At 41.0% G+C, this 27,130-nt stretch overlaps 2 long non-coding RNA genes and 1 other non-coding gene across 5 annotated transcripts; 1 reads left to right on the top strand and 2 right to left on the bottom strand.

Annotated features, from left to right (window-relative positions):
* Positions 1-424: 424 nt before the first annotated feature.
* Positions 425-543, bottom strand: LOC112844384 (5S ribosomal RNA). The gene has a single exon (XR_003217104.1). It is a non-coding gene; the product is annotated as a 5S ribosomal RNA (ribosomal RNA).
* Positions 544-6,377: 5,834 nt separating this feature from the next.
* LOC109200689 (uncharacterized) lies at positions 6,378-14,177 on the bottom strand. 3 transcript variants are annotated; one of them, XR_002060843.2, is made up of 5 exons: positions 13,890-14,177; positions 7,522-7,717; positions 7,186-7,305; positions 7,068-7,098; positions 6,378-6,970 (listed from the first exon to the last, which is right to left on the bottom strand). It is a non-coding gene; the product is annotated as an uncharacterized LOC109200689 (long non-coding RNA). The 3 variants fall into 3 exon arrangements; XR_002060841.2 differs by lacking the exons at positions 6,378-6,970; positions 7,068-7,098 and adding an exon at positions 7,007-7,039 and having other exon boundaries at positions 13,890-14,175; XR_002060842.2 differs by lacking the exons at positions 6,378-6,970; positions 7,068-7,098 and adding an exon at positions 7,007-7,039 and having other exon boundaries at positions 7,213-7,305; positions 13,890-14,020.
* LOC112844382 (uncharacterized) lies at positions 8,869-12,809 on the top strand. Its single transcript, XR_003217103.1, has 3 exons — positions 8,869-10,094; positions 11,879-12,130; positions 12,747-12,809. It is a non-coding gene; the product is annotated as an uncharacterized LOC112844382 (long non-coding RNA).
* Positions 14,178-27,130: the final 12,953 nt, after the last annotated feature.

Genomic DNA, 27,130 nt, shown 5'->3' with positions numbered 1-27,130 from the left:
CAAATCAACTAATGATGAAGTGACATTTAGCTTTAAGAACATTTGCACTGCTGTAATGAATATAACCAATGCTACCACAAACAGACCCGCGATAGTATGCAGTGGCAAGGTTACATCTGCTGTGTTTACATTAAAGCATTATGATTGACTATAAGATAACAGAACACAAAATAACAATATATGCAAGTGACAGGTAAATGAATTCAGTCCTAGCCACTTTGACACGAGGGGTAAGAAAACAGAATTCAGTTAATAAGAGGAAGAGATGAATTTAAGCTGTGTCTCCAGAAAAGTGGATAAAGTATTTATCCACTTTGTGGATTGTACATTGTTTTTATAAGTGTTGTCATCAAGTTTTTTTTCTGATGCTGTTTTCTGTGAGTGAGCAGCAGCGAACTCTGCAGTTTGTGTGTCGAAGTGCAAAAGCTTACAGCACCTGGTATTCCCAGGCGGTCTCCCATCCAAGTACTGACCAGGCCCGACCCTGCTTAGCTTCCGAGATCAGACGAGATCGGGCGTGTTCAGGGTGGTATGGCCGTAAGCAATAGCTATAATTAATAAGAGGCTTTTTATAGATCCTCCCAAAAAATGTATCTAATATTTTTACCATAATATATATTTTTTACTTTCCAAACTATAAGAATCCTCTTAACAGACTATCTCAGTCCTGTAGTAAATGATCAGTTGCAGTCAGACTGTAACATGAATTTGATATGTTATCTTTTTACAGAGTAAAGCTAAATAAAAACTGTATTCATTACAACACAGTGTTGTAGTGACAGCGAGCACCTTGTCCGTTAAGGTAACTGTTATTTAAGCAGAAGGTGTTTTGTTGTTCGGAGACGTCCGCTTATATGAAAGCGGGCAAATATATGAATACATCAGTGACGTGTTTTTGTCATTTTCAAGTATTTTTTTTTAACAGTGTTAGTGTTATTAATGCTCTAACATGTTGTTACCCTTTTGCTGCCAAATGGCAAAAAAAAAGAAAAAAAAATCTTTATGTCATTAACTGTTATTGATACATTCCTGCAAAATACTACAATTAATATCTTTACTGTTTCTGTATTTTATCTGTAACAAATCAGGTTAAAAAGTAGTTGGAGGTACAGTTTTAAAAGGTATGTTTTAGACTCTTACGCTCGCTTACAGCCATACCATCCTGAACACGCCGGATCTCAGCAGAGTGGAAATCATTACTGAGGGTCTTTGTACAGAAGTGAAAACAGGAGGAAGCTACAGACTGCAGGAACAACTGCTGACAGTCTGGAAACTAAAGCCAGGAGATAATGTTGGTGCATCTTTCACCTGCTGAAGCTTTTAGACACATGAAGTCACACTGAGCTGAACTGCAGTGATCCCTGTGGAAAATACACACCAGTTTGTGTAATTTGTGCAATTCAGCATAAATTTGTGAAAGCTGAAATTTTTTTGGTACTGAAAAGCAGAAAAATAGGCTTTCTTGTCAGATGTAGTTTTTTGAGGGGAAAAATACAGCGGCTGACAGCACTGTGTACAATGGTAGACTGGTGCGTAATAATCAAGCAAATAAGCAGAAAATAGAGATTTGTGATGGGAAACGAGTTTCAAACCACACTGAGTGATAGAGTTGTGAAGGAAATTTTGTGAAGGATTATATTGTGATGGAAGCAAGTGTAGTGGTCTTCTTTTGCTGCTGGTTCAGTGAATTTTGGTTGGAGAGTGACGAAATCTGGAGGTTCGGAATCTGTGAGATGTCTGCATCAGATGGGATGTCCCGTACCTGCTACCTGCTTTTTAATATTTGCTGTTTTAGCTTTTTGATCAGAATCAGAATACTTTATTGATCCCTAGGGGAAATTATTTTGGTTACAGTGCTCCAGTACAAACAGTAACAAAGACAGACAATACACAAAGTAAGGAAGTAAGTCACTTATTGATAAATAGCTAATAAGAAAGAAGAGCATGTGCAAAAAGGGTGTAGCTTTTGCAGTATACAGTTAAGTGGATGAGTTGTACAGGGAGACGGCCACTGGCAGGAATGATTTCCTGTGTCGTTCAGTGGTGCTTTTTGGTAATCTCAGTCTCTCACTGAACGTGCTCCTGTGACTGACCAGGATGTTGTGGAGTGGGTGGGAGGTGTTATCCAACACGGTCTTTGTTTTGGACAACATCTGCCTCTCCCACACCACCTTAAGGGAGTCCAGCTCCATACCCACAACATTACTGGCCTTACGGATCAGTTTATTGAGTCTGTTGGCATCTGCGACCCTGAGCCTGCTCCCCCAGCATGCAACGGAGTAGAGGATGGCGCTGGCCACAACATATATAAAAAGAAAAGTCTAAATGTCATTGCTATCACTCCTGCTGCAAAGCTCAGGGTGAAACATTGTTGGGTTTCCTTCTGTGTACACACCTGTACAAAGGAGTGTTAGGGTCACATTAAGAAAAAAAAATTATTACGGATTACTTTGAGAACAAAGTCAAAATTTCAAGGATAAAGTTGTAATTCTATTTAGAGAAACATGTTGAAATGTGGAGATGATCATTGTTGTTTCAAGACAAACTGAAATATTTGCTTTACCTTCTAGAAGATGCCTTGTTTGCATGACTTAATGCAATAAACTGATCGCACGAGTTGTGATACACCACAGACTTATCAGCTGTGTTTATGAACTAAAAAAGAGATCATTTTCTTCCTTGTTACTAAAACTGATTCTGAAGTATGATTTCACTAACTCAGAGGGTGTCTGGAGTGGACCATCACCTCACTACCTGGATTCTGGACTACCTCACCGACCGACCACAGTATGTGAGGACTCAGGGCTGTGTGTCGGACAGGGTCGTCTGCAGTATGGGGGCCCCACAGGGAACGGTTCTGGCTCCGTTCCTCTTCACCATCTACACTGCAGACTTCTCCCACAACTCCACCCAGTGCTTCCTGCAGAAGTTCTCTGATGACTCTGCTATAGTCGGCCTCATCACTGATGGGGATGACAAGGAGTACAGAGGACTGACTCAGGACTTTGTGGACTGGTGCCAGCTGAACTACCTCCAGATCAATGCCAGTAAAACCAAGGAGCTGGTGGTAGACTTCCGCAGGCACAAACATCCTCCACTGCAACCACTGAACATCCAAGGTATGGACATTGAGGCTGTGGACAACTACAGGTACCTTGGTGTTCATCTGAACAACAAACTGGACTGGACTCATAACTCAGACGCCCTCTACAGGAAAGGGCAGAGCAGGCTGTACCTGCTGCGGAGACTCAGGTCGTTTGGAGTGGAGGGCCCACTCCTGAAGACCTTCTATGACTCTGTGGTGGCCTCAGCCATCTTTTATGGTGTGGTCTGCTGGGGTGGCAGCATCTCTGCTGGGGACAGGAAGAGACTGAACAGGCTGATCCGAAGCGCCAGCTCTGTTCTAGGATGCCCTCTGGACCCAGTGGAGGTGATGAGTGACAGGAGAATGGTGGCTAAGCTGTCATCCCTGTTGGACAACATCTCCCACCCCATGCATGAGACTGTGACAGCACTGAGCAGCTCCTTCAGTGGGAGACTGCGGCACCCACGATGTGGGACGGAGAGATTTCGCAGGTCTTTCCTCCCCACTGCTGTCAGACTCTACAACAAAGACTTTAACTGATCAAACACACACATCCACACATGTGCAATAACACTAATGTGCAATAATCTTTTCTGGCATCGTTGTATTTTTACTCAGTTGTATATAGCATTTGTATTCTATTTTTATCTTATTGTATATTTTATTCTATTTTATTCTACTGTATATAGTATTTTTATTTTATTTTATCATATTCTGTACAGTTGTGTACTGTATTTATTCTTATTGTATTCTAATTTTTGCTTCATAACTTTTGCACTGTCCACTTCCTGCTGTGACAAAACAAATTTCCCACGTGTGGGACTAATAAAGGTTATCTTATCTTATCTTATCTTAGGGTGTAGCAACTGTAGCAGTTTGTCTTGAAACAACAACTGTAATCTCAAAATTTCACTTTTTCCCCAAAAATAGATTTTCCACTTTAATGTTGAAATTTCTACTTATTCTCAAAATGATCAATAATATATGGCTTTTCTTAATATGGTCCTATACTCCATGGTACACCTGAATGAGTGAACACTTCCTGTATAAATACAGTCTCTCAGTAGACGACTGACCCCTGGTGTCTATGAGTTTATTACACAAAAACAAATGAAGAAACAAGATAAGAGCACTCACAGAGACAGACTGTAGCTTGGAGACAAATGAGCTGAACATCTGCCGGCAAACACACACACACACACACACACACACACACACACACACACACACACACACACACACACACACACACACACACACACACACACACACACACACACACACACACACACACACACACACAGAGGAAAACAGTCTCTCCTTTCTGAAACTACATTATTTGTGGTGTTTAATAGGAACATTATTTTCCTTTTTCTTCACCAGAGGATCATGAAGGTTCAGTTTGTCTGTTTGCTGCTGGGCCTGCTTTCCTCTGTGGAGCTCTCGGCAAGCCTGAACGCCTATCAAAAACATGTCATTAAAAACATAATTTAATTAATAAAGTATTGAAAAGAGTAATAAGAGTAATATTACAACTAAGTAGCTGCTGCCATTCTTAGAAACTGGAATTGGCTGGGCCGTGCTATGAATTCTGGGGTAGGTTGGGCCACGAAGGATAAACCCGACCCATCCTTCAAATTCGGGGAAATGAAGGACGCATTTGTCGGCCGCATGTGGAGAAGCCTTCGAATTGGGACAGCCTTCGTCGCCTGGCTGTGACTTAATCAGCCTTTAAATGCGGCCTCCGAAAGATGCAGACCCTGAATTGGAAAATAGCAAGAATACACTGACACAGGGTACAGGACTGTCAAAGGAAATACATGAACATAGAAACCAGGACTCCAGACGTGACACAAGGAACACAAGGTGAGCACAGTGACAAAACCTAAGGGCTGGAAAATCTCTAAAGTACTAAAGAATAACTAAAGAAACTAAAAATACAAAAGACAAAGCCATGAAAAACCAACTATATCACAGAACTATAAGAAAACAAAACATAAACACAGAGTCACCAGATCATGACAAATAGTGAAAATGCAATAAAACATTTTGTTCTGCATTCAGTTATCTTACGTGGATTTGCTGAACTCAACTTGCCTTCTGTCTGCTGAATTGGTAAAATAAACTTCCCAACCAGCTTTCTCCCTCAGAGAATTTCTGTCACTTCAAAATTTCATGATTTTTACAAACTGTATTTTCCCACATAGATTCAAAGAGAAGCTGTCTCACATTTTTCTCAAATAATGAAAAAATGAAAACAAAGTTTTCAGTAATGAATGAATTTCCATGGATGTTTCCTGTACCATCTGCAACAGCTTCATAACAGCCCCTACATCCCTACAAGTCAGGGAGAATAACTCTGAAAATGAAATATAATATTGTAGAGTCACTACTTAGTGGGCAGAGGACAGTTATCACTTTGCTGGATGCTTTAAAGTCACATGTTCTTTATTTGCTGTATGTAGATTAACAGGATATTAACAGATTTACAGCTTTCATTAGAATCCATATGGTAATCAACAGTGAAGTGTTTCTCTTGTCAGTGTTTATTTTTACTCATTGAATTATCTCTGTTCACATAATATGCTGAACTCATTTCACGTTTCTTCAAATAAGGCATCACTTGTCCAGCTGTCAAACTCTGAAAGATTTAAAGTTTCACCACTGAGCACTTTGAATGGTTATTCTTTAATTTAAAAGCACTTCTTCAGTTCTCTTGGGAAAACTGCCTTATTGATGTCAACGGTCAGAGAAAAATGTTTGATGGGAAGGCAACCGTAGCTCATACAACCATTTGTTACAACCAAAGAATGCAGAAGAGCATTTTAGTCAGCTAAGAACAGGAAACTGAAGCTACAGTTCTCAAAATTTGACATGAGAAGATTGGAAAAATGTTGCCTGGTCTGATGAGTCTTGATTTCTGCTCTGACATGCAGATGGTCGGGTCAGAATTTGGCATAAATAGCATGAAAGGATGGATCCATCCTGCCTTATGTCAGCTGTGCAGACTAGCGGTGGTGGTGTCACTGTGGGGGGTATTTTCTTGGCACATTTTGGGCCCCTTAGTATCAACCGAGTAGCAATAATACTCAGGTAAACATCACAGCTTGCCTGAGTATTATTGCTGAACATGTCCGTCTCTTTATGAGAACAGTGTACCTCTCCTCTGATGGCTGACTCCAGCAGAACAGCGTGTCGTGTCACAAATCTTAGATCATCTTAAACCGTTTTCTTGAACATGACAGTGAGTTCAGTGAACTCTAATGGCCACTGTCAGCAGATCTCAGTCTAATGGAGCACCTTTGGAAGGTGATATAAGAATCATGGATGTGCTGATGGGTTCATAACTTGATGGACTTTTATCCAAACACAGAGTTACAAAGTGCTTCAGAGTTTGAATAAAAGCCACGCGTTAAAAATAACTTTACATTTTCAAATCAACCATACAGTCAGACATTTATACTAAAATACAAACATGTAAATGGTTCCAAACTATGACGTGCTTTGGTCATCAGCCAATCACCTTGAAGTTAATTTAACTCCCAACATTCACAGTTTGGTTTGTATTCTTTATTTTAAGTCAACCTTAAGACAACCAGTTGTGGCGTTCAACCTGCATACTATTATTAAGATGATATGAGCTGTATGAAGTAAACAGAGATAAACATGCCAATTAAAACTACAAAGCAAAACAAACTCATAATTAACTTTAATTAACCAGTTTTTACCCAACAAACAACAACTGGAGCACAGCCAAAACATCTGGTTGGAGCTGTTAGATCTTTGCCTCAAGGAGTGCCAGAGCACAGACATGCTGTGTATTCAGATGCTTCAATTCTGGCTAAACATTATTGATGAATCATTAGTTTGAAGGGCGAGTCTCTCCTGGAAGCCACTCATTGTGTTGCCACGTGAATGTGTGGGGGGGAAAAGTTTGAGAATCAAAGAAGAGACCTGAAAGAAAAGTTCAAGCACAACTTACTTTGTCACCTCTGCAGGCCTGGACCATGAGTCTGTGAAGCAGGTGTGAATATTGGAAGGTCACTTTGGTAAAGGCACAAAAATTGCCACACAGCCCCGTCACTAATGATGTCACAAACCTTAGTACAGGGAGGGGATTTCCAAACCTGTTTATCCATCTGCTAGTAAATGCTATACTGGCACAGGACCCAGATGAGAAGCTGAATCATCGCTCTCACTGGGAGAAAGACCTGGTGAATCTATGAAAACACAGCGCTAGATTTAATTATTATTTCATTTTCTTTATTCTTTTTAATATTGCACAGAGCTACATTCATGCTACAGTGCCTCTGTGTTTTGGCCCTGAGGTGGAGTCGGAGCTGTGCCATATGAGGGGATTAGCCATGTACAGAGGGAGCGTATCAGACTGTCTCCCACACAAACTACAGATAACACACCCTTGCCTTTGAAATCACCTGGCATGGCGGGGGTCTGCCTTCTCATTCAGCACTCAGAGGCTGGTTAGCAATGGGTCTGCCTGGAGGAGCCTAGTCTGTGTCTTTTTTCTCCCATTATTGCTCTTTGTCTACACGGACGGGGCGCTGAGTGACTTCTAAGGAGAAGCTGCATGAGTTGGCATCACGCCTGCTGTGCCCTAATCTGCTTGGGGCACTGTTACACATGCACACACACACACACACACACACACACACACACACACACACACACACACACACACACAGAGCAGAGGTAAGTCTTAATCAGTAACACAGATGACCAGAAGGCAGGGGTGGAGGTCCATCAGTGACCATCTTCATCCGCCCACATTACCACAGCTGGAGTCTGCACATTGTGATGGCCAAACCCGTGGCCACACTCTAAAGTCAGTAACTCTTGTATTTTCATTTCTTCATTTGAACACAGTAACACACTTTAGTTTTCAATAACTTTATTAATTGGTTTGGATACATGTGTGCTATTTGTAGTGATGGGACGTTCTGTATCGAGGCTTCAAAGCTTGTGTCGAGTAATGGAGGGGGCGTTTCCGCGATGCGCGTATCGAGGCTTGCTTCATTTATGGGAGGAGCTGAAAATGATGACGTCCGAAGCCTCGCTGCCCGGCTGTACCACGTGACTGGTTCAGGAAGTGGTTCGAACTTTGCCGCGAGCTATGACAGCGATATAAACCCCTCAGACTTCATTCATAATGTGGGTGTTTGATGGAGAGTTGCAGTTAGTGAGAGTTTGGAGAGAGTTTGGAGGTTTAGGAGAGTGAGGAGAGAAAGTCAGGAGAGAATGGAGCCAGCTAAGAAGAGGAGGATGTCCTCCCCTGTGTGGGAACATTTTGATCTTATTCCTCCCAACAAGGTATGTAAATTTCTACAGAAGATGTATTTTCATAATACTGATGGTGCAATACAATTTATGTTAAGCTGCCTTTACTTTTGTACAAGGTGAAGTGTTTGCTATGTGCCAGGGAGCTGGGATATAACAACAACACCTCATCCATGCTTAGGCACTACAGAGCTTTGCATGAGAATAAGGGGAACACCGATTGTGGAGCAAGACCAGGTGAGCCATCAAATGCCATGATAATATAGGATGCAGTAATGTTACTAAATGATATAACAATATTTCTGTGAAGGTTCTCAGTCATCCAGGTCATCGTAGACTAAGGAGCTTGGAAAGAAAAGCGTCTGGACTTCTTGAGTTGCTTGAAGACGTTTCACCTCTCATCCGAGAAGCTTCTTCAGTTCTAAGGATCAGTGGTGGAGAGTCCCAGAGGCGGGGGTTTACGACACCAACTGTCTGCCATCCAGTGCCGTAGCTCCGCAAACGCACATAACGCACACTGCGTAGGGCACCAAATGGCCGGTAGGGCACCAAAAAAATCAGGGTCGTAAAAAAAAAAAAGTAAACCATATTAATACTATAAATATCATATGCATTAATATGGTTAAACAATACAAAAGCAACATAAAACAATTTTCCCGAGAAAAGGGGTGAATCTGCTTTGTGCCCTGTCTCCAGTCTCCTCCTGGTGCCCCCCCCACTCCCAGTGGTCTGTTCTATAATGCCTCAATTCGGTATTGGTAAACACCTGTTTGAACATGGCCTCGAAACGGCAACAGGAGTCGGGAGCGGAGAAAAGAAAGAAGAAGAGGAAGCGTGATGAAACTCAGGTGTCGCTTGCCGGTAAGGCAATGTTTAAATAATAACAATAAAAAAAGTTCATTATTGTAGCCCTTGCTTGCACGCTCATGTCCGTCAACTCTGTGATAGCTCCTGTTAGCAGTGTTCATACTGTGTTAACAAATGTTGCAAATGATTGATGTTGGGTAGTTTGTTTACGTTGTGGATATGAATATAGAATGGACTACTAAAAGCAACTCATCATGGTCACTCAATTGACGGTTTTCAGATAACGTTAGCAATCGTGAGACTAGCATTTCCCTCCTCAGGTTGCTAGCTGGCTAACGTCATGCATGCTACTGATTAACCTTAACTTTGGGATAGGTCAGTGATGCAGTCAAGTATTATTATCAGATTAGACAAGATTACTTTGTATGTTGCTGCATTTCAGGATATCTATAAAGACGCATATCTTATTTATGCGGCATAAATAAGATATAGGTTTCATATTACAGTGTAATATGAAACCTATATCTTCCAGTAATATAGATTTCCTACTTGCGCATTTATATCAAATTATGTACAGCATGTTTATATTGCCATTTGCCATTATGAAAATCTATACATGTAAAATATAGTTAGTAATTTTTAAATGTACCAGTGACTTACTTAATTTATTAGTCTTATAATGCAATTTTTCGTAGGCCTACTGTAGATTCAAAATTGTATTTCTGTAAAATCCCTGAATATTTTCTCTTGTATGCAGGGTCAATGCTTAAATATGTTCAAGGAGGATCTCAAGGACAGGATGAACCATCCAGTAGTAGTGCCATCCCTGGACATCAACCACCAGCCATTGTAGACCCTGCAACAATCCCTAGCCAAGAAGAACAAGAACCATCAACCACCAGTTCAGGTACAGTTCCATACACAAGTACCACTGAGAGTCCTGTCACTGAGAGACTATCAGAAAGTGACACTGTGGAGACATGTGTGCCCCCTTCAACCGATCCTGCTCTTTGGCCAGCTCACATTGTAGATGCTGATCGTGTTGAAATTGTGCGGAGAGGTCCTTTTAATGTCAGCTCTGATTTTAATTTTCCAAAGGGGCCTGATGGAAGAGCATTTCACACTAGCCTTAAGTTCAAAATTCTTCCCAATGGAGAAAAGGTTCACCGGAGCTGGTTAGTGTACTCACCGCAGAACAATGCTGTGTTCTGCTTTGCATGTAAGCTTTTCAGTGTGAAGGATATAAAGCTGAGTACAGAGGGCTTCAGTGACTGGTCGAACATCAACATCCGTTTGAGGGGTCATGAGTGTAGCCAAGACCACATACAGTGCATGCTTAAGTGGAGAGAACTGGACACACGGCTAAAGAAAAGCATGGCAATAGATCAACAGGAGTTGACCTTACTAGAGGCAGAAAGGAAAAAGTGGCGAGAGATTCTCAAACGATTACTCTCAATAACTCTCTCACTGGCTTCCAGAAATTTGTCTTTTAGGGGCTCTTCTGACCGTCTTTATGAGCCGGACAATGGCAACTTCTTGAAGGAAGTAGAGCTTATGGCAACATATGACCTTGTAATGGCAAATCACTTGGCCAACATAAAAGATGAAGGTTCCCACACACATTACCTCAGCCCTGAGACACAGAACGAACTAATTCAGATTATCTCTTCAGAAACATTCCGCGCCATTGTGAAGCAAATCCAGTTGGCAAAATACTTCTCCATCATTCTTGACTGTACTCCAGATGTGAGTCACACTGAACAAATGTCAGTCATAGTACGCATTGTTTGTTTCCAAGCACAACCAGATATTAAAGAATACTTTCTTGGCTATATAAATGTGGAGCAAACAACTGGCCTTAACCTGTCCAATGTTGTCCTTGACAAGTTGAAGGAGCTTGGCATTCCATTTGAAAACTGTCGAGGACAGGCCTATGACAATGGGGCCAACATGAAGGGGAAGAAGCAAGGTGTTCAGGCCAGACTGCTACAATTAAACCCGAGAGCATTGTTTGTGCCTTGTGGAGCTCACACGATGAATCTGGTCATAGCTGATGCTGCCAAGTCCTCTCCAGATGCAACTGGCTACTTTGGGTATTTGCAGAAGTTGTTCAATTTCTTTTCCAGTGCCACCCAGCGATGGGCCATTTTAACAAAACATGTGAAATTGACACTTAAATCTTGGAGTGACGTTAGATGGGAAAGCAGGCTTCAAAGTGTAACTGCTGTCCGGAGTCAGACAAAAGAAGTGAGGGATGCTCTCCTGGAGGCCAGAGAAGCTGTAAGTGATGCAGTCGCAAAGGTGGAGGCTCAAGTGCTTGCTGAGGAAGTAGCCTCATTTCGATTTTTGATTTGCTCCATCGTGTGGTGTGAACTTCTTACAATCACAAACCAGGTGAACAAGTTACTACAGTCCAGCTCCATGCAGCTCGATGTTGCTGTCAGGCTCATTGACACTGCCAAAAGTAACCTCTCTAAATACAGACAGTCTGGGTTTGATGAGGCTGTGTCAGCTGCCAAAGAACTCTGTGAGGCCCTGAACATAGAACCACAGTTGAAGGAGAAAAAGCTCAGGAGCACAAAAAGGCAGTTTGCATATGAAGCTGTTGATGAGCCCCTCCATGATGCCCTTAAAAAGCTTGAGGTCACATTTTTCAATTGTGTTGTGGACTCTGCTTTAATGTCCCTACAGGAGAGGTTTGAGACCATGAATCAAGTGAAGGAGAAATATGGAGTGCTGCTTGATTTCAGCAAAGTGAATGGGATGTCCAAGGAGGATTTAAAAAAACACTGCACTGAAGTACAGAAGACACTGACAGATAAGGGAGTAGCTGACATTGATGGACCTGAGATGATGCAGGAAATCATCAACCTTCCTCAGCTGCCACCACAGACGTCTGCTTTGGAAATGCTGTCATTTTTACATGACAATCAGCTTCAAGAGGTATATCCCAATCAGTGGATTGCTCTGCGTATTGCACTGACCCTGCCTGTCACAGTTGCCTCTGCTGAGCGAAGCTTTTCAAAGCTCAAACTCATTAAAACGTACCTGCGTTCATCAATGGGGCAGGAACGTTTAAGTGGTCTGGCTGTTATCAGCATCAATGGTGACGTGGCTCAGAAGCTATCATATGATGACCTTATAGCTGATTTTGCAACCAGAAAATGCAGGCGTGTGCCTCTCTAGGGCATACTCTGACAACTAATTGTAAAAATGTTTAACATAGTTACTTAAGGAATGTGGCTTTTGTGTTCAAATTCTTATTTTTCTTATTTAAGTTTCTTATTTAAATTCTATTGTGAAACTATTTGTAAATATATTAATAATAATACTATTATATTATATATATTATTTTTTTATAAAAAAAATTACACATTATTGCCAGGCTCTTTGTTCTTGTTCCAATGTTCAATTTTTGTTTCAGTATTTATTTGTAACAGTATTTTTAACCTCCTTTAACCTTATTTATTTGTTTAACTGTCATGTTTGTTGTTATTTAATTAAACAAATTCCACTGAGAAATTCAAAAGTATTAATGTTTTTTTTGTTTTTTTTTCAGTGGCGGGGGGGGCACCATAAAGCATTTGTGCTTAGGGCACCCAAATGGCTAGCAACGGCCCTGCTGCCATCTATAATCCAGTTTTGAGATCCCTTCCCAGACGCCTTAACGCCCACTCACACCCTGGGCCATCTGACCTCAGGAAATCACATGATAGGGTGGGGCCAGGTTTCACAATGAGCTCACCCGAAACTCTGGCTGATTAGGACCCACACCCGCTTTCACACCTTGGCTCATGTGATTAGGTAGAGGATCATCAAGGGGTCCTTTGTCCCCCTTTGGGGGGGAAACTCCCACTAGGTTTAAATCTGGGACTCTCCACCACTGATCCTTAGAACTGAAGAAGCTTCTCGGATGAGAGGTGAAACGTCTTCAAGCAACTCAAGAAGTCCAGACGCTTTTCTTTCCAAGCTCCTTAGTCTCGATATAACAATATTATACAACTGTAATAAGTTACGTGTGTGATATTTATATTTGTGCTTTGTTTTTATTGTCTTTCCTCAGGAGAACAATCTCAAATAGATGAAGACCTGGTTAGCATGGTGATTGAGGACTCCCAGCCATTTAGCATTGTGGAGGACAAAGGATTTAAAAGATCTGTTAAATCATTAAATCCTAGCTATGTTCTCCCCACTAAAAAGGTCATAAAAGCAGTGAAAATTTAGCTTTTACAGAATAAAATGTGAACAGGCAGGACTGAGGCTCAAAGCCTCAGTGTGTAGCTGTCCATACCCCAACCACACCTCACCTCACAGTAAATGATCATTTCCATTTTAAGCATTTCCAAATAATAATTTTCCATACTGCCAGTATAAATATACACAGCATACTGCCATCACTACAATATACATGTTTTACACACTCCTTTTGTTGTTGACATTTACAGGCTGTGTGCAAAATGCCACGCTCTTCAAATTCATGCCAACTAATATTTTTACGTCCAGTAGATGTCCTACTAGAGCAAATGAAGCTTCAAGAAGCTTTGTGCTGGGGTGAACCAATTGGATGAAAAGCTTCAGTGCTTCATGAAGCTTCATCTGCCCATCACTAGCTATTTGTAAGCACGCACATTTAGTTTACTTATGTATTCATGCCACTTCATCACTTTGATTTTTGACTAACCTTTGTCTTTTTATTTCTTACCTGCCATCATCCCCGGGAGTTGCTGGACAAAAGATGGTAGCCAGGGTTTGAAACCACTAAATGCAAAGAGGGATAATTGGACCACACCACCACTCCCTGCTGAAGGGGAGAATGTGTGTTTTCTTCAATTTAAAAACAAAGTATTTGTATTTAATTAAATATTTGAGTTTAGGGTTTAATGGTTTTGATTTTCTTCTTTAGTGTTTAGTTTATTAACAAACTAGACTGTACTGCATTGTTTTGTGATTTATGATTGTGTTTGTTTGTTACCCCTCATGTGTCACAACGGTCTGATCAGTCATTACATGTACCCCTGTGCGTCATTTCATGTTTAGGTCAGTTATGTTTGTTTGTGGCAGTCATTTGGTTTGTTAAGTTTGCAGTCTTGGCCTGAGTTCAGTTTTGTTTCTTTGACCTCTTTTATGAACTCAACATTTATTACTTTTGTAAATCTAATTTTTGGGGGTTAAATGAATGAAAACCATATTTTTCTAATAATTTGTGGGACTCCTCCTGTTTTTCAACTCGGTCCATTACACACATGCAGGGTTAACCTTGAACAGGAAACCTTGCAGTGTACAACGTTTAGAAAAGTGCGTGTTTCTCTTTTGTTCTGTGGTTTTGGTATTTTGGCTACATATTTAGTTTTTTGTATATATTTTTATAAATCTTTATGTTTATTTACTTTTTTAATTTTTTTAATATATTTTATATATATGTTACATTTACATTTTTGTGCAGTTTTTTGCATCTGTTTTTGTATTTTGGTATCTTTGCCTGTCTCATAAATTCAGGGCTACATCCTTTCTATAGACAAAGAGCTTACCTTGGAGCCTTCAGCTTCTTTAGTACTTTCATAGGTGGATGTAGGAAGTAACAATAATATGTGATGATAATCTGTGATACATGAAGTAATCTTATAATAATAGTAATAATGGATCTGTTCTTGTCAGGAAAATGCTTGTGCAGAGGTTTCATTGTGCTTGTCATTATCCTTATTACCACCACAGCTCTGCCTCGCAGTGACTGTTTAGTTGCAGTTTCGAGGGTCATTTGTGTACGATCATAAAGACTTTCCTCGCAGTGAGCTGTGATCTCAACTACTGAGTTGATGCATGCTATATTACAGCTGGATACTTTTTTCTCTTTCGTAAAGTGTTTTCATTGAACAGACTCATTCATTATTAATTGTTTTACATATTTTGTCTTTTATGAACGTCAAGAAAAACACTGCTTAATCCCATTATCCAACAGATAACCACCCATTTCTCAATGCAGTTATACGCTTGAATTAAACTATTAAAATAACTAAACAATTAAAAACACTGTAATTAGTACTTTTAGCAATATGATAGATGCCTTTTGTTATATTTTTTTAACATCGGCATGCTAAAGGACTTGTTTAGAAGAGACTGCTAATTTATATGCTAAAATGTGTTTTTCTTCTTGGCCAAGATGGTGAAAACACTTTATTATCCTCTAATAGATTTTCTAAATGCTTGGTGATCGTAGTACCCAAAATGAGCTGCATCAGGTCCTGCATCAGGAGATACACTAGCTGACTGTTTCCTCTCAGCTGTAAAAGGCTGATGATTTACAAAACAGACACCACGTCGTTTAAATAGATGAGGCTTAAAATAAGAAATACTTTACTCTCTGAACATTGTTCCTTGTTTCCATTCATCCATTTAGTTTTCGCTGGTCTTAATCAAGATCTTAAGAAGAGATATTGTTAGAACCTAGAAAGAGGAGGAGCAATTCAGACTTTAAGTTTGGAATACGCATTGCTGGACAGAAGAAAGTGGCACACCTATTCATCTTCAAAACAGGTTTGACTGACAGGTTAAAAGCTTACAAGACAAGATGCTGAAACGCTACACAGTGTGTGTGTGTGTGTGTGTGTGTGTGTTAGTGTGTGTGTGCGTGTGTGTGTGAGAGAGAGCTTGAGAGAAGCTGAGCTTTATTCAAAGTGATTTGAAACAAACTGCAGCAATAAGGGCAAACTAGTGCACAGTTATGTTTACGTGAGCGTTATTTTGTATGCATTTGTACAGTTCGATAACTGTGAGAATACATTGATAGCATTTAACTCTAGTAACAGGCATTTGTACCAGTAAGCATGAAAAAGAAGGGAAAAGAACTAGTATGTAAGCACTGACTGGTACTGTAAAGTATATGTGTATATAGGGCAATCGTGCCTCAAGAGTTCGCAGTTCATCCTGTAATTGGAAGGTTGCCGGTTTGAGCCCCGGCTCCGACAGTCTCGGTCGTTGTGTCCTTGGGCAAGACACTTCACCCGTTGCCTACTGGTGGTGGTCAGAGGGCCCGGTGGCGCCAGTGTCCGGCAGCCTCGCCTCTGTCAGTGCACCCCAGGGCAGCTGGGGCACACTGACAGCCATCACCAGTGTGTGAATGGGTGGATGACTGAATGTAGTGTAAAGCACTTTGGGGTCCTTGGGGACTAAGTAAAGTGCTATACAAATACAGGCCATTTACCGTGTGTGTGTTTATGTTCGAGTGTATGAATAAATGAGTCAGTTTTAAACAGTTGCAATTTAAACAGTAGAAAAGTGGCACTATATTTATATATGGTAAATGGTAAATATTATAATATTTATAAAGAATTTCAAACAACAATTATTTAATGCTCAAAGCAGGTTTATTTAATATCCAGTATGTTTCCAATTAGTTCCGAATTCACCTTGAATTCAATTAAATTCAATTTTATTGATATAGCAGCAAATCATACCACCAGTCACTTCAAGGCTGTATGTATTATTGTAAGGTAGACCCTACAATAATACATACAGAGAACCCAACAATCATATGATCCCCTATGAGCAAGCACTTTGGCGACAGTGGGAAGGAAAAACTCCCTTTTTACAGGAAGAAACCTCCAGCAGAACCAGGCTCAGGGAGGGGCGGCCATCTGCTGCGACCGGTTGGGGTGAGAGAAGGAAGACATTTGTTGTAGGTCTGATTGAAGGACTGATGTGATGGTAAGTTGTCTGCTGCTCTGCTTTGAATATTGAGAGATTAGCTGATGGATTTCAAGCCAAATTGTGCCCAAGTTTAAGACCATATTCATTGATTGTTTTTGTTGATGTTATTGTTTTGGGCTTTTTTTCCACAAGAATTTCTAGCTGCCCTAGAATTTTGGCCACCCAAACAATCGGACGACTGCTGAGAAAGCACAAGGTTTTCTCCCCCTGTGCTATTCATATCGGTGCCTGGGGGTTCTCCTTGAGAGGTCAGGGTCGAAAAAGGGATGCTTCAGAACCTCCGAGGGTGTTATGCGCTGATTTGCATCCAAGGCCAACATTTCTTTGATTAGCCTTACAAATAATGGTTGGCCATTTTCAGGTCCTCGCCTAACCTTCAGTAGTCGTTCGAGGTGATCGAGACACTTAAGTTTTATATATCGAGTTTCTTTGGATTGATAACCTGTCTCGTATTGAAATTGTTCTTGGGTCTTAAATATCCAGCGCTGTTCGTTGAAGTTATCCTCGATGAAATAGCAATCAGTGTACAAGCCAGACTCTAGAAGATGATCTGGTAGCTGACCCTGGGTTTCAATTATGAATTTCAAAACATCATAATCGTCTTCCCCAGGATAGAGAGGCAGCCCTGTAGCAAGCTGCACAGCTACCAGCCCCAGAGACCACATGTCAATTGCTTCATCATATGGAAGGCCAAGCATAACCTCAGGTGCACAATAACCAACCGTCCCCACACGGTAACCAGGAATCAGTGCAGAAGCAGGAAATGCGAGGCCAAAGTCTATAAGTTTGACTTTGATAGGGGAATCATGGCGCTTTACAACCATGATGTTTCCAGGTTTGAGGTCAGCATGCACTATTCCCACAGAACCCAGGTGGAACAGAGCATTTGCGAGCTGATGCAAAATTGGCCTGAGTTCTCTTATTGGGAGACCTTGGTTATTCCGGTCCCCTATGTAGTCCCACAGGCTTTGGTCGAGGAGTTCAAAATTTAAGCAAATGCGCTCTCCATCGAGGAAATAGCCGTTCCATTCGACAATGTTGCACCTGTCTGGATCCAAGCGTCGTAGTTGCTCCAGGATGAAAATTTCCAGTTTTGCCTGTTGCAGAATTTCAGGGTCGCTCTTGTTGACTTTAATAGCCACAGTTTGGTTGTTTTTTGTATCGCGACATCTGGTTACCAATCCAAAGCCTCCTTCTCCAAGGAAAGCCTCTACCACGTGGTGATCTCCCAAAATGCTCCCTTCCGTTATTTCAAGATCATCTTCAGAGGAAGATGGGTTGGCTGAGGTGTTGAACTGTCCTTTTTGAGGAAATTCAACTGAGTTTTGGAAACTGCAGTTGAATTTTTGTGATCCATGACTTTTCCACCTTGAAGGCTGCTGAGAGAGCACAAGGTTTTCTCCCCCTGTGCTATTCATGTCAGTGCAGGGGGCTTTCCCTGAGAGGCCAGGGTCGAAAAAGGGATGCTTCAGAACCTCCGAGGGTGTTATGCGCTGATTTGCATCCAAGGCCAACATCTGTTTGATTAGCCTTACAAATAATGGTTGGCCATTTTCAGGTCCTCGCCTAACCTTCAGTAGTTGTTCGAGGTCATCGAGACGCTTAAGTTTTATATATCGAGTTTCCTTGGATTGATAATCTGTCTCGTATTGAAATTGTTCCTGGGTCTTAAATTTCCAGCGCTGTTCGTTGTAGTTATCCTCGATGAAATAGCAGTCAGTGTACAAGCCAGACTCTAGAAGATAATCTGGTAGCTGACCCTGAGTTTCAATTATGAATTTCAAAACATCATAATCGTCTTCCCCAGGATAGAGAGGCACCCCTGTAGCAAGCTCCACAGCTACCAGCCCCAGAGACCACATGTCAATTGCTTCATTATATGGAATGCCAAGCATAACCTCAGGTGCAATATAACCAACCGTCCCCACACGGTCACCAGGAATCAGTGCAGAAGCAGGACATGCGAGGCCAAAGTCTATAAGTTTGACTTTGACGGGAGACTCATGGCGGTTCACAACCATGATGTTTCCAGGTTTGAGGTCAGCATGCACTATTCCCACAGAACCCAGGTGGAACAGAGCATTTGCGAGCTGATGCAAAATTGGCCTGAGTTCTCTTATTGGGAGACCCTGGTTATTCCGGTCCCCTATGTAGTCTGACAGGCTTTGGTCGAGGACTTCAAAATTTAAGCAAATGCGCTCTCCATCGAGGAAATAGCCGTTCCATTCGACAATGTTGCACCTGTCTGGATCCAAGCGTCGCAGTTGCTCCAGGATGAATATTTCCAGTTTTGCCTGTTGCAGAATTTCAGGGTCGCTCTTGTTGACTTTAATAGCCACAGTTTGGTTGTTTTTTGTATCGCGACATCTGGTTACCAATCCAAAGCCTCCTTCTCCAAGGAAAGCCTCCACCACGTGGTGATCTCCCAAAATGGTCCCTTCCGTTATTTCAAGATCATCTTCAGAGGAAGATGGGTTGGCTGAGGTGTTGAACTGTCCTTTTTGAGGAAATTCAACTGAATTTTGGAAACTGCAGTTGAATTTTTGCGATCCATGACTGTTCCAGCTTGAAGGCTGCTGAGAGAGCACAAGGTTTTTTCCCCCTGTGCTATTTATGTCAAGGCAGGGGGCTCTCTTTGAGAGGCCAGTGTCGAAAAAGGGATGCTTCAGAACCTCCGAAGGTGTTATGCGCTGATTTGCATCCAAGGCCAACATCTGTTTGATTAGCCTTACAAAAAATGGTTGGCCATTTTCAGGTCCTTGCCTAACCTCCAGTAGTCGTTCGAGGTCATCTAGACACTTAAGTTTTATCGATCGAGTTTCTTTGGATTGATAACCTGTCTCGTCTTGAAATTGTTCTTGGGTCTTAAATGTCCAGTGCTGTTCGTTGAAGTTATCCTCGATGAAATAGCAATCAGTGTACAAGCCAGACTCTAGAAGATGATCTGGTAGCTGACCCTGGGTTTCAATTATGAATTTCAAAACATCATAATCGTCTTCCCCAGGATAGAGAGGCAGCCCTGTAGCAAGCTCCACAGCTACCAGCCCCAGAGACCACATGTCAATTGCTTCATCATATGATGTGCCAAGCATAATCTCAAGTGCACAATAACCAATTGTCCCCACAGCACCACCAGCAATCACTGCAGAAGTGTTACATGCAATGCCAAAGTCTATAAGTTTGACTTTGATGGGAGACTCATGGCGGTTCACAACCATTATGTTGACAGGTTTGAGGTCAGCATGCACTATTCCCACAGAACCCAGGTGGAACAGAGCATTTGCGAGCTGATGCAAATTGGCCTGAGTTCTCTTATTGGGAGACCTTGGTTACTCCGGTCCCCTATGTAGTCCGACAGGCTTTGGTCCAGGAGTTCAAAATTTAAGCAAATGCGCTCTCCATCGAGGAAATAGCCGTTCCATTCGACAATGTTGCACCTGTCTGGATCCAAGCGTTGCAGTTGCTCCAGGATGAAAATTTCCTGTTTTGCCTGTTGCAGAATTTCAGGGTCGCTCTTGTTGACTTTAATAGCCACAGTTTGGTTGTTTTTTGTATCGCGACATTTGGTTACAACACCAAAGCTTCCTTCTCCAAGGAAAGCCTCCACCACGTGGTGATCTCCCAAAATGGTCCCTTTAGATATTTCAAGCTCATCTGAGCTGAAGGATGGGTTGGCTGACATGGTGTAATGTGTCTGTTTGCGCTGTGAATTGGTGAGAAACTAAACTGAACTTGTTTTGGTTTCTCCCGTAAAATGCTCTCAAAACTTCTCCAGGGTTTTAGTTGCTGCAGGTCAATGTCCTTAAGCATAAAGTATAATAGGTGAGCGCTCCTATTTAAGGGTTTTGGGATCAAAGCAAAGTTTCCACGTCACAAGGGATCGAAGCGATTCTAACATGTGCGCATGCGCACACACGTGTTTATTTTTTGTAATATTGTTCACACTAAATTTGACCCTAATCAATTTAATATCAGTCAATCAAAGAAAATGTTAGTTTCGGAAAGTTTTAAAATGACGAAACTGACAGTTAAAACATTTTTTGTTCGTGTATTTGTATTTATTTTTTCGGGTTTTTTTTTGACATACCATGTCAAGCTTTTCTGTATATAGTCATGTCGTAGATTTCGGAGCAAACAAGAAATTGATTAAAATGTTCTATTTTATTTTAACAATCATCAGCTTCATATCCAGGTTTGGTACGGGTGCTTGAAATCCTTGAAAAATCTTGGATTTTAATATTGTAGTGCGTGGATTTCGGATTTGTGCTTAAAACTTCTTGAAACTGTAACCGTATTTCATTCACCACAAATAACTATCTGATTGAATAGTTTTCTTATCAGATAGAGAAATAAATGAGTCGCAGTCTAAAAGCAACATTTCTCTGCCTGGGCTGCCTCGTACCTCTGCACGTCAGTCTGTTTCAATGTGTGACCCCCCACCCCTCCCGAGCAGTCGTGGGTGAGTGCACTAACGTGCCCGGAGGTTGCCGTTTTAATGAGTGTTTGCTGGAAAACGAAAATACAAGAAGGAGTCTTCAAGAAGGATTTGTACGTTTTGACAACGGGGGAATTTGCGTAAGTCCTAGTAAATAATTTTCTCGAGTGTGTACGTTACACACGTTATTTCTTAAAATTGGTATTATTATTTTGCTAGCTAGCAAACTCGCGGGATAAATGATTGAAATGCACTCAGTGCGATACAATACGGTGCCGCTATTATAACAGTTAGTTATTGCGGGTAACTTGTAGAATATGCTGTGAATTTAACTAAGATTACACAGCAGTAGCAGTAATACGAGTTACTTCCCTCAAGTGAAAGCTTAAACGTTAGCCCGATGCTTAACTAGCCAACGTAAGGCTTTCTGATTGAAGGCTAAAAGCGGCGTTGTCACCAAGTAAATAGGATATTGATTATATTTTGTGTATTGCTGCTGCTTCTTCAAGTATTAACCTGGTGTCTTTGGGAACACCTTAGGGGGAAATAACGGTAATATGACTGAACCATATGGGAACAAAGAAAAGCCACTTTTTTGTGCTACCGAAGTTTCCTCGCTTTTATTCAAAATCTCTTTATCATTAACAACTTAAACATAATGGCTTCAAGCTCACATTGAGGCCTGTGGGGCACGATCAGCCCCTGAGACAGTAGTAGACAATGACTATTTCATACTTTAAGGCTGCCTGTTTATTTAAGGGAGATGAACAGTACATTATAACTGTACATAATAATATCACAGATGATAGATTAAATAAATAGAAGACGCTTGTGCATTTTAAAGTCTAAAGTGTTGAATTGAACTGAGTATGTCATCTGTTCAAAGCCTCTCCCAGTCAGTGCTGTTCTCTATGCCTGTCTTACTGTACATGATGTTATTAGCACAAACACTTTAAAGGTGATAATTTAGGACTACAACAATAACACAGACTGCAATGTAGTTAAGCATCTTACAGTTAGTTTTGAATGAATGAACTTAAAAAAACAACATAAGCAAAGATCTGTCTCCTCCTATTTTTTGTGTCACATAAGAAAGAAGCATCAATATTTGATGTGAAGACTTATTAATTTGGCCTTTCACATGGTCTTACTGAGGTGATGCGAAGTGAAATATGCATCCTTTTTATGGTAATGTGCTGGAAAAGTTTGAAAATGGACATTGAACGTGCTTACAAAGTGCTTGAATTTGACCCTGAAAGGTGTATGAACCCAGAAAAGTCACACTTGGAGTGAAAACCTCTCATAGCAAGTTAATCATATTAAATTGATTGGATGCTTTCAGCACAAAATTTAGCCACACACTCAGGACAGCGTCTGATTACCTTCATCGGTAAACATGTTTATGCAGTACATAGTAACAGTGTGGCTGAGTCCTCTGGTTCAAATCAGTTCCAGTACATTTGGAGATGTAAGTCTTAACCTTTCACATACATCAGGAAGGAAAATACAACCAACATTTAAATGTCTTAATTAGATTTATTTGAAGTGTCTTAATGAGCTGCTGAATGTGAAGTCAGCAACTGTTGATTTTACTGGCCAACAGTTACTCAGTGTTAGCTCATTACTCTTTACTCTGAGTTGTTGGAAGAAATCGTCTGTTGTTGGTTAATCTGATTCCTGAGCGCTTGTTTGTGCTCAGCCAAAGACGTTCTTTTGTTTTGTTTTGTTTTTTTAAATGATGAAGCAGCTCTGCTCTCTATGGTATTTATTTGTTGGAGGGAATGTGTTTTGATCATCCTCATGCTCATTTCCACATGATGTTCTTATTCTTGGACTCTACTAGAGTAGCTTTGCACGATTCACAGTTTAAAAAAAGCTCTTTATCTTACACCAAGCCCTCTTTTTCTCCTCTGCCTGAAAAACCGGGGTTTTGGCCTTTTTGCCTTTAAGCTAACTTTACTCTTATTGGTTGATATTAAAAAGACTTGCTATTAATGATCAAGGCTTTTTAATATCATGGATTGGGTGTTCTTTTTATTCATGCTTTTTTCTGGGGTCTATGATGGATATTTTGGAATTAAAATTGCATAAATTAAGATCTGATTAAAAATATTAGTCTCACACGTTGCATTAATTTAATTCAAAAGTGAGTCACATGGGTGTTAAGTAGAAATACAGCAGAATAGTGAAATTAATCTTGTATTTATCGTCTAATCTTGATCACATGTTCAGCGCTCATAAAAATATATTTGGAAAACATTATTATTTAGTTTATTTATTACAGAGGAAAAAACATGACACTCTTCCTCACCACTTCCATTCAACCATGTCCCTCAGGACTGATTTTAAGCTGCGTACAGAAGGATTCAATCAGTCTGCAGAACACACACATGCATTTGCTCCAGTGGCAATGAATGAAAACATCTGGCTGTGTTATTATGCATACTGAAATAGGAAAATAAAATAAGATGAATGAGTTCAGCGCTCTGAGCTGGATGTCTTCTGAAATACAACTCTCCTGCCTCTGGTCTTATGTGAAATGTCTTTACTTGCTCAAATTTAATCTCGTAAGTCGATCATAAAACTTATGAAGTGTGTCTAACTTTCTGGGATCTAACTCATTTTAGATATTTGTTCTATGTGCTGCGTGTGTTTTTTGTTATTCAGAGTGAAGTTTAAAAAGTTTAGCTGAGTCTTCATTTAATAAATGTTATTTCTGGGGTTTTGTTTTGCTTGCTAATCGTCGATACTGTGACGGTGTGTCACTGTACAGATCCTCCGGGAAAATGTTTTTGTTTTTCACATTTTGACTGTTGTGATTCATTATTTCCACCTTTCAATCTTTCACGTTTCATTATCCAACACGCATTATTCTCTCCCACTGCGCTCCTACTTTTAATTCTTTGAAAAAACATTTAATCTGCACAGTACTGCCAAAGTGCAGCGATACATTGTGAAGTGCACAGAAAGAGTCTGGATTTCCATTTCTCATACAGTACCGAGCAAAGTCTTGAACCACCCCTTTATTTTTTCATGTTTTGCCAGGTCAGTCTGTGTTAACAGTGTTATTAACTGCATTCTTCAACTAAAGAAGTGAGAACAAATGATGTGGGGTTTGTTTTTTGCAACAGGCTGCAAGTAAATGTGTAAAGAACAATTTGAAATTGGTTCTTTGTTAAGTTTTCTGGTCCTTTCCGTGACTTAGGTGTCTGTTTATGTTTGAATGTTTCAGAGATTAGTGTGAAGTGTCTTAACAGACAAAAACTGGTCAAATACGAGCCCTGGATTAAAAATCAGAGACACTTTAAAAGCCTGGAGAGCTATTCCTTAATACCACTTTAAAGATTACAGGGAAGTCCGGATCCCTGGAAGCAAATAAGAAATGAGGGATGGCTCAAGACTTTGCACAGTGCTGTACATGTCATGTTCCCTGTTTTATAGCTCAGCTCAAACTGACGCGTTCTCACTAACTGCTTCTCATTTTCTCCACAGTAAACTTGACCACTTCCAGATACTGCGGGCCATCGGAAAGGAGCTTTGGAAAGGTAATGTGGCCTCCATTTTCATGCGACTTGTATATTGTTTGCCCTTAATTACCCACCACAGTCGTCATCTCTAATCAGTGCAAGCTAAGCTAAATGTGCTGGGATTACACTTTAGTTCTCGTATGCTGCTTAACAGAGCCGTCCTTTTTTTTTTTTTAATTTAAGCTGCATTTATATCTGTTATTTGTAATTATTTCTATAAAGTCAGTTAGAGGAGAGCCAGTTTATATTTCATCTCACTCAGTCTACGTGGGAATTTTGACCCCACGTCTCAATGTAATTACAGAGCAGCACAATTCTGCGGCTCTATTTGTCATCGCGCTCAACAGTTGGGCTGAATAAAGGCAGGAGGAGAACTTAGCGTGTGTGTGTGTGTGTGTGTGTGCGTGCGTGTGCTTCATTTTGTGAAACCAAATTACCCACAGTTCTTTTCAACCTTGTCACAGGTGCCAATATCACCGTTGATGGCCATTGTTGATAAAACGGTCATTTTGGATTAACTTGTGGGCCATTTTCTTTCACCTTCTGCCGAAGAATTCCTTTGTGTACCCATTGAACGTCTGGATGAGACTTCAGACAGTATGAATTCAGGACTGTGTTGTGTGTGTGTGTGTGTGAGATACACAATTGGGGCCCAGAGATTGGAATAGTTTATCTTCATTTTAAATCCCAAATATCACTGCCCTGTGCACATTATTGGCTTTAAAATTCAAACTTGAAGAGTTTGTAAGTAACTGCTGAGATGAGACACAGACGATGCACCGGGTCCTCGTCTGAGTGCTGGCTTTCAGCTGTGCTGTATCTCTTCTCCAGCCGTGCACGCACAGACACTGTGCTACACTTACACAGTGAGACAGATGCTCACAGAGACATCCAGATACATTTTGTCCTTGCTGGAGTCATCTTGTGTGTGTTTTTGGCCCACTGTGGCCTCAACCGAGCTCCTGCTGTTTTGTGAACAATTTAACACACCAGTCTTTAGCTTCCTGTTGAACACACAGTGGGGAGGTAGGAGGTAATAAATCAGGTTTGGTTATCCTAATTTATAGTTGTCTTTATTTAAGGATAAAAATAAAATTCACAGAGAAAGGTGTTGGTGTGTGTGGTTGGGAAGAGAAGGGAGAAGCTAGAAAAACACAGAGGGAGGTGTTGCCTCTCGCTGTAGCGCTGTGAAACATGAGCTGTATATTGCAGCTTGTGTAGGTGCTCCAAGAAAATGGGTTCATCGGCATGCAGCACTGTAGATGTGCACGTATGCACTCGCGAAAGAGAGAGGATGCATGTGTTGCTGAGCTTGTTCTTGCACAGCGGCAGATGTGAGGTAGGTTGGGCTACCTCATAACTCCCTGCTGTGAGGCTGCCAGAGGGGAAAAGAGGAAACTGCCTCCTTCTCCTGAAACGCTCATTTTCCTCTGCTCACTTTTCATCTTTACAATCTCAGCACTTGGGTGTGTATCTTCTTGCAGCAGGCCTCTCAGTCTCACTCTTGTTTATAAGAGCTCCTCTTTGTGTTATTTAGCTTAAAGCTTGTGCAGACATCACTTTGACTCTTACAACAGAAACATACTCTGCCCCTGACTAAGCACCGCAAGGACCATATCGCACTCTGAGACTTAAAGTGCCCTAATTGACAGCTGACAGATGTGTGGTGAAACCTTTACCTTCAGTCATCAGTTAACAAAAAATCAAATACACAGGGAGGCATGCCTGCTGGCAGCCAAAGATCCTGCATCAAAATTCTCCGAGCGTAGCCGCTGCTACAACTGCAGTCTGAAATGTAAACTGATGCGGTGTAATGACAGGGTGGGTTTGGGTGTTACAGTTTGTACCTGATAATTTATGCCTGAGTACATGAGTACAAATAAAAGTTTTGTTCTGCCGAGATGATCCCCACAGTTCTTGTGTAATTTGGCATCCCTCAGCCTTTTCCCTGTTCCCTTTCTTGACAGCCACCCTTCACTGACACCATGAGATGAGCTTTGTGAACACTAGATGGATCAACTGAAGGACCAGGTGCATCTTTCAGGTCCTGTGTCAGGTGTTTGCTGAATTTTTGACATGACTTTCAGTACTGTTCCTCCACTGTAGATAGATTTTTCCGCCTGTCCCTTTTTTTCTGTCTCCTACTTTCCAGTCTAAAAAAATCGGAGGAAATTGTGGTTTTGTGACAGGTGCTAGTACAGGGCTCTAGACTAACTTTTTGCCATGGTTGCACTGGTGCGCCTAACTTTTTTTTTGTTAGGAGCACCCAAATTTTTC

The sequence above is a fragment of the Oreochromis niloticus genome, unplaced genomic scaffold, assembly GCF_001858045.2.
Source record: "Oreochromis niloticus isolate F11D_XX unplaced genomic scaffold, O_niloticus_UMD_NMBU tig00000037_pilon, whole genome shotgun sequence".
Taxonomy (NCBI): Eukaryota; Metazoa; Chordata; class Actinopteri; order Cichliformes; family Cichlidae; genus Oreochromis; species Oreochromis niloticus.
This window is presented reverse-complemented; position numbering and strand designations above follow the sequence as displayed.